General features: G+C 37.6%; 1 long non-coding RNA gene across 1 annotated transcript; it reads right to left on the bottom strand.

The window, feature by feature from the left end:
- Positions 1-4,998: 4,998 nt before the first annotated feature.
- LOC140974843 (uncharacterized) lies at positions 4,999-5,894 on the bottom strand. Its single transcript, XR_012174880.1, has 2 exons — positions 5,745-5,894; positions 4,999-5,228 (listed from the first exon to the last, which is right to left on the bottom strand). It is a non-coding gene; the product is annotated as an uncharacterized lncRNA (long non-coding RNA).
- Positions 5,895-14,211: the final 8,317 nt, after the last annotated feature.

The following is a 14,211-nucleotide window of genomic DNA, read 5'->3' as shown; positions in this document are numbered from 1 at the left end:
AGTTTAATGAGGTAAAGATGGAAAATTTTATGGGGACAATAATGCGAATTTCGAAGAGTTGTAGGGCCAAAATGTAAATTTGGAGAATTGTAAGGGCCAGATTGCAATTTTCAAAAATTTTAGGGATTAAATGCGAACTTTTGAGGAACACTTGGGGTTTTAAGAAATGTAAGACGTGTTATGGGAATTAATTTTGGGTTTAATAAACTTAAGGCTATTGAACCTTGTGATACGGGAAATCTATAAAATGAAATTGGGAATATTGAGGACTCACGGGTAATTGTGGAATTTTCAAGATTTAGGAAAAAAATTGGATGATGTTCGAGGAAAGTAAGAATTAATTTTACAATTTTAAGAAATTTGAGAACTTATTTAGTAGTAAGTGAGAATTGAACGGTGTAAAGTATAGGACTTTTCGGTTATTTAGGCTCGAAGGAACTATAGAATATTTAGATATTTGGGTGATAATGTTATAATGAATGGTAATCAAGGACATTGTAAGATAAATCAATCTTGGACTTGAAAATTTAAACGTTAGTGAAATAATGTTGTGGCAAATTAAGAATTTACCGTGATGGCCATCTAAGGTAAAGTTGATCGGTTAGTTAAGTTATAAAAATAGACATTGAGTTAGCAAATTTTTGGGAACTTAAGTTTGATGTATCATAAGTTTTAATCATGATCTTAACAGTTAAGATTATTCGTTTGTTGGAATTAAATTTTTCTAGAAAGTTGGGTATTATTGATGGTTAGGTCATTTGATATACGCATGTAGGAGGTGAGGTAGACACCTTGTCTTGAGGAATTTTGAATGTCATTAAAAAAAAAACTTGGGATTAAGTAGATATGTGTATTGGAATTGTGTTATCCAAAACTACTTGGGTTGCGTAAGTTTGAATTTTAAATTTATTGGATATGTGTTCATACGGAAATTTTGGGTGAAATAAAAACAAAATGGAATTCGTTGTGTTCAACATATGTTACCAATGAACGACTGTTAAGATTTTTATCGAGTAAGAAATCTAAAATCGTGATATGGGAATTCTAGAACTCTATGGGTGATAAGTGAAGTTGATTTATTAGAATTAGTCCATCATTATCACGGGAGAACTTATTAAGTTTATATGCTAGAATTAATTAAGCATTAGGGATACGTAAGAACGCGACATTCGTTTCAAGGAGAAAGTCTAAGAGTCTTAGGCCTCAACTATAGTGTAATTGGGAAGGGAATAATTTAAGCATGCAAGAAGGGTTTTACTAAAAGGATTTTATTATTAGGTAGAAGATCGATAGTGTATATTTTGGGATTTACTAGTTAACGTTGCTCGAGGATTAAGATTTTGCAACAATTTTGTAATTGGGATGTACTTGTAAATAGTTAAATTATGAAAGTTTGGTACCGTAAGGTAAAGATTCGATTCAAGGATCTTAAGCTAATATTATTATGGGGTTGAGATAAAGTTTAAATTTTGAGTGTATTATCAAGGATAGTAGCCGATCAGTAAATTTTGGTGCTAAGATTTCTTAGGTTGAACTGCATAAATACAAATGTAATAGATCAATGAACATTAGGGGTATAATATAAGAAAGTAAAACGCAATAAAATTCGGACTTCCATTTCTAATATTGGAAGTTTAAGAAAAGTTGAAATTCGATGTTATAGAAAAATGAAACTAGGTTACCAGGGGTCGTTATAAGTTGAGTTTCATAAACGAAGATTTAGAAGGCAGAGTTTATTAGGGTTGAGAAGACATAAGGACATCTTAAAATTTATTATTTCATCATAGTAGCGCAGCGGAAGCGCGGATTATTGGGATACTAGAATTAAGAATCTAACTTTCTGTTTATCGAGGATAAGCGAATTTCGGGGACGAAATTCAAATTAAGGGGGGTAGATTGTAACGTCTCGAAAATCTGAAGGTCCACATGAACCACATGCATGCGAGTTATTAAATTCTTTGGTACTTTATTAAATTTTTTTAAAGCATAAAATGCATGTTTATTCCATGAATTTGTGTTTAATTATTTTTGTACATTTTATGCATAATTCATGCATGATAGGATTTAATTCATGAAACTTTAAAAGTTCATGCATTAGGGTTTCTAGGTGCACTTCATGTTCGATCGAGGAACGAAGAACGGAGAATTTTCAGGAAAAATATTTTATTACACGATTTATTTTTATAAATTAAGCTAAAATGTTTTTAAGTGTATTTTTCAAAAATGAGATTTTATTGGGTATTTTACCCGCATGATTTTAATTTTAACGGTACGCAAATTTTATCGAATCGGTGGACTTTTTAATGGTTCGACTAATCTTTTCAAAATCTTTTCAACACGAAATATTTTTCGGGAGTGTGTTTGGATTTAATAGGCCTATTTTTAAGCTTATTGGGCTTAATTATCTTTTTAATCTTTTAATTAAACGAGTTAGGCCCATTAGCTATTTGATTATTATTTATTTAACCTAAACCACTCCTTAACCTAAACTAATCCCTCCCACCAGCCGCCCATCCCCTCCAATCAGTCATCATCTTCGTGAAGTGCAGCAGCTAAAGGTCTCGGTGTCACCATTTCACTTCAAGCAAGAACTCCTCCTCTAGGCCGTTTGTTCCTCAATCATTTGCTCTTAAATAATCACCAAGGCACGCCCCGTACTTTTATTTTTGCATCACATGCGTTGTATATCTGCTGTTATATGTGTCTTTGTACATGAAAATTTCGATCTATCGCACAGCATGAAGATCGAAGGTTTTTGGGTGGTTTTTCTTTCATGTTTTAACTACTCACGTTTTACTGTGTGCTGTGCAAGGGGCTGCGGTTCTTGTGAGTTTTGGGACTGAATGTGAGGACAAAATGTGGAATGGAGGATTAGAAATCATGCTGGTATGGCTTGTAGAACCGTAGGAGAATTGTTGTGGTTGTGGCCGCGGGTGTGCTCTCTTAGGTGTACGGTTGTTGGTGAGTTGCGACTTGCGACTTGCTCAAGGGCGTGACCATGAGTTCAGCAGACCTAGAAGGACCCGAGGGTGGTCCAGGTGTGGTGGGTTAGGGGCTGGTCCCATTGGCTAAGGGCTAGGAGCGTTGGTATGGGAAGGATGGTGGCTAGGGTTCTCGGGTGGGTTAGCACATGCTGTAAATTACAGCAGCTTTCTGGCCTATTATTCAAGTGTCTAAAGGTCTGGTTTTGAGGTTTTTAGGACCTTTTTGATGTTTATTAAGTGTGGTAAAAAGTTGAGAAAGTTTTGGTCAAGTTTTGGCTCGATTCGGGTTAAAACCGGGACACCGGTCCGAGTTTTAAAACGAATTAGAAATTTATATACTGTTGGATAAATTTCTAACTGTTGTTTCGAAAAATGTTAATTTCTTCAACTGTCACTTTGAACATCAAACTTTATTTATCAGTTCAATTACGAATGGGGCAATTTCATTTAATTAAAAAGAAAATTTTTAAATTTTCCGCAAATTTTCAAGCACGAATTTTTAGGCCTTTACAGATACACTAGGACGAATGTATCCCTTGTCCAGCAAGTCCTGTAACTGGGCTTTCAATTCTCTCAACTCTGCTGGTGCCATTTTGTAAAGAGTACGTGAAATAGGGGAAGTACCTGGCATGAAATCAATCCCAAACTCCACCTCACGGACTGGTGGGAAGCCTGGAATCTCATCAAGAAATACATCAGAAAACTCAGCAACTACAGGTATCTCCTCTATTTCCACCTCATTCTTCTTCTTTGTCACATCTATATCATAAATAAGATAACCCTCATGGTCATGCTCCAATAATCGAGACATCCGGATAGCAGATACCAACAAAACACGTGGAAGAGAACCCTTCGCATAAAATGTCCAACACTCTTTCTCATCTGTATATAAAAATATACTACCTGCTGATAACAATCAACAGTCGCACAATATCTCCTGAACATATTAATTCCAACAATACAATCTAAATCAGTCATATCTAGAAGAATCATATCAGATCTCAGCTCATAGCCCTCATAAGAAATAATACCATCTGATATCATCGATACAACTGATATATCAACTCCAGAGGGTGTCGAAACGGAAAGAGGCATAGACAATGGAGACGAGCGCATATGATGATCAAATGATACCGAGTTGTTCGATTGCACCGGATCAAATAACTCTAACTTCAACCCTTTCATGAAATGCCTCATCTTTGCATGAACATTCGTAGCAACATGTGGCACATATTTCAACAATGCAGAATATCGAGACTCATACTCAGCAACAAACATACTGCCATGTCTCAAATCCTCGAATTCTCTCTCTTTCTTTTGTCTGGCTGCTATAGAAAAATACTTATCAAGAAAACGAGAGCGAAACACATCCCAATCAACAGTACGGCCATGGGCTCTCAATCCGGCCTTAGTCGTCTGAAACCACAATAGTACATTCCTCAAAAGCTGAAATGTAGCCAATCGTAATCAAGCAGACCTAGCACACGGTGCAGTCCCAAATATCTGCTCTATCCTCTCAATCCACTCCTCTGCTCACTCGCCAGTCTCAGAACTATCAAATCTCAGCGGAAGATAACAGCTGAACTGTGCCAAAGTCAACTCACTAGGCAATAAAGGCTGATCTGCAGGTGTCTGTCCCATCGGAGGAGGTGGCAATGGATTCATATGACCAAACCCACTGTCAACCTCTTCTGTTTCCTCGTGTGGATGTACCTGTTCTCTAGCTGCCATAACTGAAAATCAAATTGTTAATCATAACATTTAACAATTACAATCCAGTATTCGTCATCACACTTTTCGCACGAAAACACACGCAACTAAAGAACAATCAACCATATCGAGAAATCATCAATAACAAGTCAAATGCACATACACAGGCAGATAATATAGTCATCCAACTCCCTTATCGCAAATCCAACTCCTAACCATCCTAGACATCTAACATATGCTTTGATACCACCAATGTGACGCCCCAAACCTCGCCACGTAATCATACAACATGTGACATCATATGCATAAAAATTTTCCTTTCGACGACATAATAATATAATACATATACGACAAAATAATGCAATCACCACACTATCTACGTCAGTGTAGCAGAAACAGTATAATAAATACACACATACAACTCAAATAAGACAATAATTTATAATGTTTCTATCTACTATTATCTACAAGACTGTTTGACTAGACACACCTAGTCCTTCACCTCTATCCTGTCTCACAGCATAGTCCTGTAACCTGTCCAACAGAAACAACCCCCAAAGGGTGAGCATATACAACAATCATCATCGTAATACATAACAGTTATATTAACAACAACATAAAATATAACTGAAATCATTACAGAAATACCCCCTTTGCCGTTTCTGGACAATCATCCATCAACAACCTCAACAACATCACACTGCAACAATAACATCGACGATACGTCGTATTCCAACTCCGGTGACATCAATATCGTTGAACGAACAACAACATCGACGATACGTCGCACCCCTAACACCGGCGACAGCAATATCGTCGAACGAATAGCATCAACGATACGTCGCACCCCAACTCCGGCGGCAGCAATATCGTTGAACGAACAACATTAACCTGACGTCTCCCAACAAGGACAGCCAACAACATCAACAATAATAACCAACAACGAATATAATGTCAAATCACCCAATTCCAGTGATTTATCATTGTTCAACACAATATTATTCATCAATACTAAACAATAACAACATATGCGCGTACGTCAACACGTACCTGATAATCGAGTATATATAAAATCTGGCTATTTCTTTGATCCTGAGGCTTGTGATGTATCTAAATAATTCAACAACAATTATCAGACCATTGTCACCGTATCAATTCAATCATAACAGCCTCAATATATAACATCAAATAACCCGACAACAATTAATTCAACAAAATATTAAACTTGATTATAAATTCTTATCGTTCAACAATTTAATATTCTGGTATATTTAATTCACAATACTACTATCAAATACACCCTAATTAATTAATTTCAAATAATATGCTATTTTACAACATCCGTCAAATTACGAAAACTTTATATTAACGTGTAGCTTATACTTCATTGACTCCAAATATATAATCATAATTAATAACAACAGACAAACAACTCTGCAATCTCAATCCAACGATTAAAAATCTCTAATTATAATAAATTAGGAATAATTCAAAACATCACTATAATCTTCTCTACTTCGTTAAAATCATACACTATTCAACAATCTTCAATTTCAGTATAATTCAACAATTTATCGGATTTGTTCAAAAATCGACGAATTTCAAACATTACCAAAACTATAAAATATATACCTCAAATCGAAGAAATCGTGTCAACGCTCCCAAAACTGAAGTCGGTTCGTCGATTGGATTAACTGATAAGTCACACGATCGAAAAATAAAATTAAAAACCATATTCTTTCTTCTTCTTTCTCCCCTCTGTAATATAGTTTCGAATGAATTCTGATTCATTCTATTCATATTTATCTTTTCTTTTTTTATTTTATTATATTATATAATATTAATAATATAATATAATATAATATATTTAACATTTTAACACCAGTATATCTCTTTGGACCAGTCAAACGATCAAATTTTTCAAAACTCAAAACATGAAACTTCTATATCTTTGAGTTTTCGACGTTATATCCAAATCTCAAATCATTTGGACTTCATATGACCAAGATATGTCATATTTCATTCTTTAAAAATCATTAATTATTTAGTAATCTCACATTACTAAATCAACAAATTGTAATATTTACTTCAGACATTACAATATGTGTCATGTCGTAGTTGCATCGATGGTGTAATCTATGAAACCCCTTTCATAATTACCACCAACACTCTAATCAGAGATTTCATACTACATACACATAGGATATCCATACCCGGAGGTAAGCGGTGAATCCCCGACTACAATGTATCGACTCCTATATGTTTCGACAAAACACCCAACCTTGCCACCTGATGACCCCATGAGAGTCGGTAAACAAGTCAAAGTGCAACGCTAGCATATAGAGTCTCAATGTTGTCCCGGGTCATAAGGACTAATGGTGTACAACCATAAACTAGGACGTTTCCACTTGATAAGTGAGAACCATTTGGAAAGTCCGATATGGAGGGTTGTCCAGTGCACTCTACCAAGAGCACCTATCTGCATGCTCGGACATCACAATGTCCCCTACCAATGAAACATGGTACTCACGTCGCAGATACTAGTTTTAAACTCGAGCGACCTATATCTTTCTTAGCTGCGGCTGAATTGACTAGGAACTGTTTAGAATATACAGTATTCCAAATATGAGTTTCATGATACTCATCATATGAGCATCTCATATTCTTTCTACTATTTGTATATTCAAAACTTTATCTATGCAACTAGCATGGGTATTCAGATAAAGATGTGTCAAAACAATAATTTAAAATATAATTAAAATAAAGATTGTTTATACATAGAGTTTCATTATGAACACTCGGTCAACACTTGACTCGACGGGCACCTACTATAACAATCTCCCACTTGCACTAGAGCCAACTACCCATATGCTTAAAACCCATTGATTGACGATGCTTCTCGAATAATGGTCTAGGTAAAGGCTTAGTTAGTGAATCAGCAACATTATCTGCGGAGCCGTCTTTGTCAATCGACACTTCTCCTCTTTCCACAATCTCTCGGAGGATGTGGTACTTTCTCAATACGTGTTTGGATTTCTAATGAGACCTTGGCTCCTTTGCTTGAGCTATAGCTCCCGTCTTGTCACAAAACACCGGGACAGGAGCAACTCTATTAGGAATGACGCCCAACTCTTGGACGAAATTCCTTATCCAAACAGCCTCTTGGACGAAATTCCTTATCCAAACAACTGATGCAGCAATGTATTCGGCCTCAGTGGTGGAATCCGCAGTACTGTCTTGCTTGGAACTCTTCCAAGAGACAGCAGCACCATTGAACATAAATCCACACCCAGAGGTTGACTTCGAGTCATCGATATCGCTTTGGAAGCCAAATTTGGTAAAGCCTTCCAATTTAAGTTATCCACCCACATAGACCAAGAACAACTTATTGGTCCTTCTCAAATACTTGAGGATTTCTTTCACAGCTTTCCAGTGTGGAAGACCGGGATTCGATTGATATCTACTCACTACACTTAGTGTGAAAGCCACGTCGGGACGTGTAGATATCATTCCATACATGATGCTACCAATCGTAGATGCATAAGGAATGCTTGTCATCGCCGCTATCTCTGCATCAGTCTTGGGAGACATAGACTTGGATAGGGAGACGCCATGACACATTGGTTGATGTCCTCTCTTGGACTCATCCATCAAGAACCGCTTCACGATGGTATCAATGTATGTGGATTGGGTGAGACCAAGCAATCTTCTTGATCTATCTCTATAGATCAGTATTCCCAATACAAAAGATGCTTCACCCAAGTCCTGCATCGAGAACTTAATCGCTAACCATATTTTAGTTAATTGAAACATCCCTACATCATTCCCAATTATTAGAATGTCATCAACAAAAATCACCAGGAATGTCACAGCACTCCCACTGACCTTCTTATACACACAGGGTTCCTCAAGATTCTTAGTAAAACAAAACTCTTCTTTTGTACTATCGAATCTGAGGTTCCAACTCCTAGATGCCTGCTTTAGACCATAATAGATTTCTGAAATTTGCATACCATATGCTCACTTCCGATAGATGTAAACACTTCAGGTTGAGACATGTAAATCTCTTCCCTAATATCTCCGTTAAGAAAGGCTGTCTTGACATCCATCTGCCATATCACATAGTCATACCATGCAGCCATGGCTAACTTTATCTTTATAGACTTGAACATTGCAACTGGAGAAAATGTTTCCTCAAAGTCAACTCCTTGTCTTTGCGTATATCCTTTTGCCACCAATCGAGCCTTGAAGGTCAATACCTTCCCATCCGCCCCAAGTTTCCTCTTGTAAATCCATTTACACCCTATGGGAACAGTTCGTTCAAGTGGATCCACAAGATTCCACACTTAGTTTGAATGCATGGAATTCATCTCAGATTCCATAGCTTCAATCCATTTGGATGAATCGGCATCATATTACGCTTCCTTGAAGGTCCTTGGATCAGATCCATGGTTAGGCTCATCATGGCCCTCTTCAAGAAGCAGACCATACCTCGCAGGTGGTCTCGAGACTCTCTCGGATCTTCTAGGAGCTTGTATCTCCTCTCTTGTCTCTTCGGGTGTAGGTTCTTCAATTGTGGGTGTCTCTCGAACCTCTTCGAGTTCTATCATCTCCCCTTTTCTATCCAATAGAAATTCCTTTTCAAAAAAGGTTACATTCCTGGAAACAAACAATTTTGTTTCTTGGGGAAGATAGAAGTAATATCCAACTGAATTCCTTCGATATCCCACAAAGTAACATAAAATAGATCGACTATCCAATTTATCTTCCATTGCCTGCTTCACATAAGCAGGGCATCCATATATTCTAAGTTAAGAATATTTGAGAGGCTTATCCATCCATATCTCATATGGTGTCTTGTCAAATGCCTTTGAATGGACATTGTTCAACAACAGTGCCGTTGTTTCAAGCGCATATCCCCAAAAGGATGGCGGCAACTCCTTGAACCCCATCATAGACCGAACCATGTCCATCAAAGTCCGGTTACGACGCTCCAAAACTCCATTCAACTGCGGTGTAGCAGGCGGAGTCCACTGCGAGAGAGTCTCATTCTCCCTAAGATACTCTTGGAACTCGGCACTCAAATACTCACCACCTCGATCTAATCGAAGTGACTTGATGCTTCGTCTTAATTGTTTATCTACTTTATTTCTGAATTCTTTGAACCTTTCAAAGGCTTCAGATTTGTATTTCATCAAATACACATACCCATACCTTGAAAAGTCATCGATAAAGGTGATGAAGTAGGCATGTCCATGCTTAGTGGTGATGCTAAGCGGACCGCACACATCGGTATGGATCAAATCCAACGACCCTTTGGCTCGCTCCACATGGCCCTTAAAGGGAAATTTGGTCATCTTTCTTTTCAGACAGGATTCACAAATTGGGAGAGAATTAATATCAGACATATCAAACATACCCACTCCCACTAGCTTGTTCATCCTTCGTAGGAAAATATGTCCTAATCAGCATGCCATAATTGTGCCGAATTTAGAGTATCTTGTTTTCACTTGTTTGTTGTTGTTGTCGCTTGGGCATTGTTTAGTGGAATATCTTTCAATTTTAAGTTATATAGATCGTTTTCAAGTTCTCCAGTATCAATCAAACATTCATTCTTGTAAATGTTGCAAACACCTTTGCTAAATAAACAAGAATATCCATCTTTATCAAGTATAGAAATGGAAACAATGTTTTTCAGTAAATCAGGTACAAACAAAACATCTCTTAAAATTAACTTAAAATCACTGTTCAAAAGCAAGTAAACATCTCCTACGGCCTTGGCAGCAACTCTTGCTCCATTGCCCATCTTCAAGAAGGTCTCACCTTCCCTTAGTCTCCTACTTCTTCCCATCACCTACAAATCATTACAGAGATATGAGCCACAGCCGGTATGCAATTCCTAAAAAGTAGAGTTAATTGAAATGTTTACTTCAATATAGAACATACCGTTTCCAGAACCCTTATGGGCAAGATATTCTCTGCAGTTACACCTCCAATGTCCAGGCTTCTTGCAGTGATGACATATGTCAACAGTCTTGTCAGCTTTAACTGGTGTAGCTGCCATTGCGAGACTCGGAGCGTGCCTCTTCAAGGGCACATTCTTCTTGGGACGTTAGAAAAAATGCTTCTTTCCCTTCCCATGTGGACCAGTCTTCGGGTTTTTTTAAAAAATAATTTAATTTTAAAATTTTTTTTTTAAAAATAATGTAAAAAAAAACATTTTCAAAACTACTGCAATCTGCGCTTACAGAGCGCGGACGCTGCCCACGTGGACCAGCGTCCGCACTACGAAGCACGGACGCTGGTCCACGTAAGCGACAGAATATTTTAGCGACGGAATATATATAAAAATCGTCGCTAGGAATCAACGACGGTTCATAAACCGTCGCTAATTATCGACGGTTATTGAACCGTCGCTAAATGCCTAAATACCTATCTCTTCACACGCCACGCATAATTGTATCAACAGCGTGCACATGTACGCCGCGGATAATCTTGAACTTTCAACGGCTTGGAACTTTGCAGCGTGCAATATACGCTGCGGAAAGAGAATTTGCGCACTGCGAAAAACCATTTTTGTTGTTGTGAAGATAGAGAAAAAAGCCACTTAATGTTGGTCCGCAGCATCTTGTACATGACATTCGACCACAGAATGATGTTGAGAAAAATGAACAACATTCAATTGAGATATCCCAGTTTTGATGAACTTCTTGTTTATTTTTTTCTCTGTCTTCACTACAACAAAAATGGCTTTTCGCAGCGTATATTGCATGCTGCAAAGTTGCAAGTCGTTGAAAGTTCAAGATTATCCACGGCGTACATGTGCACGCTGTTGATACAATTATGCTTAGCGTGTGAAGAGGTAGGTATTTCGAATTAGCGACGGTTTATGAACCGTTGCTGATTGCTTACAGGACGGTTTTTAAACCGTCTCTAAAATTAGCGACGATCGACGGTTTTTATATATATTCTGTCGCTAAAATATTCCGTCGCTTACGTAGACCAGCGTTCGTGCTTACGAAGCGCGGATTGCAGTAGTTTTGAAAATGCTTTTTTTTGTACATTATTTTTGAAAAAAAATTTTAAAACTAAATTATTTTTAAAAAAAAAACCCCAGTCTTTGCACCAGATGAAGAACCCAAATAAAGAACCGACTTCTCTTTCGTGATGGTAGCTTCAAAAGTAACAAGTATGTTCACCAACTCCTCAAGGGTAGGCTCTAGCCTGTTCATGTTGAAATTCACCACAAAAAGATCAAATGAGCTAGGCAGAGACAAGAGCAACACATCAGTGGTCAACTCCGAAGGAAACATAAGATCCATGCCAACGAGCTTGTCCACGAGCCCCATCATCTTCAAGCCATGCTCATGGACCGAAGCCCCATCTCGCATACGCAAAGTGATCAGATCCTTGATGGTAGCATGCCTAAGCGGTCGAGTCTTCTCACCAAAGAGCTCTTTCAGATGCAAATGAATGTCAGCAGCACTCTTTGCAACCTCAAAATGCCTCTGCAGCTCATCATTCATAGAAGCCTGCATAAAACACTTGGCTTTCAAGTCATGGTCACACCATTCCTTGTAAGTCTGCGATTCCTCAGGAGTGCAGACAGTCAGAGCCTCAACAGGGGGCGACTCAGTAAGTGTATATGCTATCCTTTCCAAATTCAAGATGATTTTCAGGTTCTTAGCTGATTGAGGTAATTAGTTCCAGTTAGTATGTGTTGAAGACATTGTCAAATTTTTACTGAAAGTAAAACAGATAAATGTTAATAACTATTTTAAAATATTTAGTAAGATATAAAGTATGGACTTTTACTTTATAAATATTTACTCCCATTGTTTTGACATCTATCACTACCCTCTAGTGAAAACGAAAAACTCCTTTCCTCAGTAGGTACGTAAGGTCCAATTAGCAAATTAAGATCCCGAATAATATCAGTCAATCATAATTCCTAAAAGGTAATTTCCAATTACATCACCATGCAACCCTCTACGTAAACTTTTGTATCAAGTTGGATTAGGACCCAATAATATGACGTCGTTCATCTTTACGTGTCAAGCGTTACCCATCGATGTAGAACCTTAATAGACGGTCGCAATGAGTTCCCTCAATAATATGAGCTGAAATCATGAGAGTTCCACGTAGTTCACATCACCATGTCAATGGATGTCACAGCTTTCCGGTGTCCAGGGCCCCCCCAATAATATGAGCCGAGACCCGAACACGGGTAGCGTTCATCATGCACCCGTCGATGGAAGACATGGAAATTATAAACACCTTTATAATGAAAGGGATCGATTTTAGGTGTTCAAATGCGCAACGGAAGTTAAAATTTTCGAAAATCATATTTTCAAGGGCAAAAATTCGAACACCTCTACTAAGATGTGTAGCAAATACGAAAAACACCAAGATATGTCATACATAGGGTGTTTTAGAAATTCACCTATCAATCTCTTGATATTGATGTTGGCTCCAACTTAGTTGATATACAACTAAGCTCTTGAGTGGTAGAAAAAACTTCAAGCTCTCCTTTGAGCACACCTTGCTCAAATATTAAGCCCACCACTTGCTATCTAGATCCACCTTACACTTGCACTAGAAAATGTAAGGCATTTTTCTTTGAGAAGGGTGTGATTTCCTCAACAAATTGAAGAACAAAATTGGGAGAAAAATATACTCAATATTTCGGCCACCACATGGAGGAGTAGAGAAGAATTGCTTTTCTTGGTTGGACAAAAAGTGTGTAAAGTAGCATGTGCATGCCATGCCTTGTTTTATGAAAAAGTGGCTCCAACCCTTCACCTTCCATGCATGCTATTAGCTTGGGCTTGTAATAATTACAAGGCACATGGACTTTTATTTTAAATTGTCTCAAACACATTTGAGACCATTTAACCTTTACTTGATTTTTACTATAGCCCACTAGTTTAATAATTATTTCTAATTGATCTTTACAAGGCCCAATATAATCCAAAACACTTTTGGAAATCCTAGTCGTCATCGCCGTCGCCGGATTCCGGCCAACAAAAAAAAAATTATTTTTGAGGGGAGGCTGCCCTTGCTGCCCAAATGGCAGCAACATACTGCCCAAAATTTCCCCAAAAACGGCCTCGATTTTTGTTGCAAAATTCATCTCATGCGGTTAGAAATTGACCTCAATATAATATCATGTATAAGCTACACAAAATAGTATCCATAGCTCTTGATACCACTTGAAAGAGATCGATTTTAGGTGTTCAAATGCGCAACGGGAGTTAAAATTTTCGAAAATCATATTTTCAAGGGCAAAAATTCGAACACCTCTACTAAGATGTGTAGCAAATACGAAAAACATCAAGATATGTCATACATAGGGTGTTTTATAAATGTACCTATCAATCTCTTGAGATTGATGTTGGCTCCAACTTAGTTGATATACAACTAAGATCTTGAGTGGTAGACAAATATTCAAGCTCTCCTTTGAGCACACCTTGCTCAAATATTAAGCCCACCACTTGCTATCTAGATCCACCTTACA

This window comes from Primulina huaijiensis, chromosome 4, assembly GCF_012295235.1.
Source record: "Primulina huaijiensis isolate GDHJ02 chromosome 4, ASM1229523v2, whole genome shotgun sequence".
NCBI classification, from domain to species: domain Eukaryota; kingdom Viridiplantae; phylum Streptophyta; class Magnoliopsida; order Lamiales; family Gesneriaceae; genus Primulina; species Primulina huaijiensis.
The sequence above is the reverse complement of the archived record's forward strand: the minus strand, read 5'-3'. Positions and strand labels throughout refer to the sequence as shown.